This window comes from Monodelphis domestica, chromosome 1, assembly GCF_027887165.1.
Source record: "Monodelphis domestica isolate mMonDom1 chromosome 1, mMonDom1.pri, whole genome shotgun sequence".
Lineage (NCBI taxonomy): Eukaryota > Metazoa > Chordata > Mammalia > Didelphimorphia > Didelphidae > Monodelphis > Monodelphis domestica.
In genome coordinates this window covers 358,703,031-358,704,512 of record NC_077227.1, presented here as the reverse complement: position 1 = coordinate 358,704,512, position 1,482 = coordinate 358,703,031, and positions in this window count along the sequence as shown.

Genomic DNA, 1,482 nt, shown 5'->3' with positions numbered 1-1,482 from the left:
AGAATAGATCCCTTTAGGAAATCGGATTCCTGAGTTGTTTGCAGAGCTGGTATGTGATGTCTCTGTTAAAGAATATCCTTTTGCAAAGTACACATTAACTATAACATCTATAAACACTGGAGTAACAATATTTTACAGATGAATTTCCTTACCCCAGAGGCTGGGGAAATTCAAGAAAGCCTTGAGCTATATGTCCAAACTCAAGATCCAGACTTCAACTGTGGCAAATTAAGGCTGCAAATACAAGCCATCTATGAGTAAACTTCACCTACTTCTCAAAGTATGTTCCTAACAATTTGAGAATGTTCAATTATTAACGTAATATGTTGTTTGGGGAAATGGAAACTTTAATTTTCCAATTTGTATTATGTGCTGATTATGGGAATTGTCACAAAGGAAGAAGGGCCCAAAAGGGAAAATATCTCCTCATATCACAAAGGACACAGTGAGTGGCTTTGTGTGCCAAGCAAGGCTGTCACTGCCATTATTGTTTCACTCAAGGATCAGCAGCCTAGATGGTCAGGAAAGTTCAGTCCAAGGTGAGCCTTGAGCTGCTTTTTCTATAACCATCCTAGGACTTTCTCCTTAGAGCACTTGCCATTGGATCCCAGAAGCCTTCTTTTTCCTTAAAGGACAAGTCTCACCCATTACAGCTCAGAGAAATTCTGCTTATCAGCAGTCCAGAAACAAATTTCCATACCCTCAAACAAGCTTTTCTGACCATTTGCCCTCTCTAAGGATTCCTTAAAGCCTATGAGTCTACATTATAGCAATTATTCTTACATATTTGGCAATAATTAATTTATCACAATTTAGACATAAAACCTTAACAGGAATGTTGAATTTATTAGCACAAAAGTAAATACATATCAGGGCTAGATCATATCCTGACTTTAGGCCATCTGAAGGAACTAAGACAATTCTAAGGAATTTTCAGAGAAATTCCAGAATTATTTGTGATTTTCCACATATATCAATTCTAGAAATTATCCCTAAGTTAAAGATCCAATTATGAGAACAGAATGTCTGTTTGTCCTCTTTCACCTTCTCTCTCTTTATCTCTCTCTCTCTCTCTCTCTCTCTTTCTCCCTTCAAAACCCTCTCCTTAAAAAGCAGAACACAACTTCCATTCTTCCTTCACAAACCTGCATACTCAAGCTTTATGGACTTTAGATCAAAGTCCCTTTCTTCATACCTTCCCACCTTCTCTGACTTGCTTAAGTCAAAGAAACATACTGTTGGTATCACTTCAATTGCTAATCGGTAACCCAAAGTAATTCTGACTTAAAGGATTACATCATTGAACCATCTTTAGCATAGAGCTCATCCATTATAAATTTAAGTTCATTGTACAAATTGGTAAACTGAGGTAAACACTGAGTATTGAACAAAATCTATGGTACAGGTTTACAATGAGCTTTTGTTCACACCCGAACAATACTTAAAACACATATTTTAGCAGCAACTCACATAACAATCATA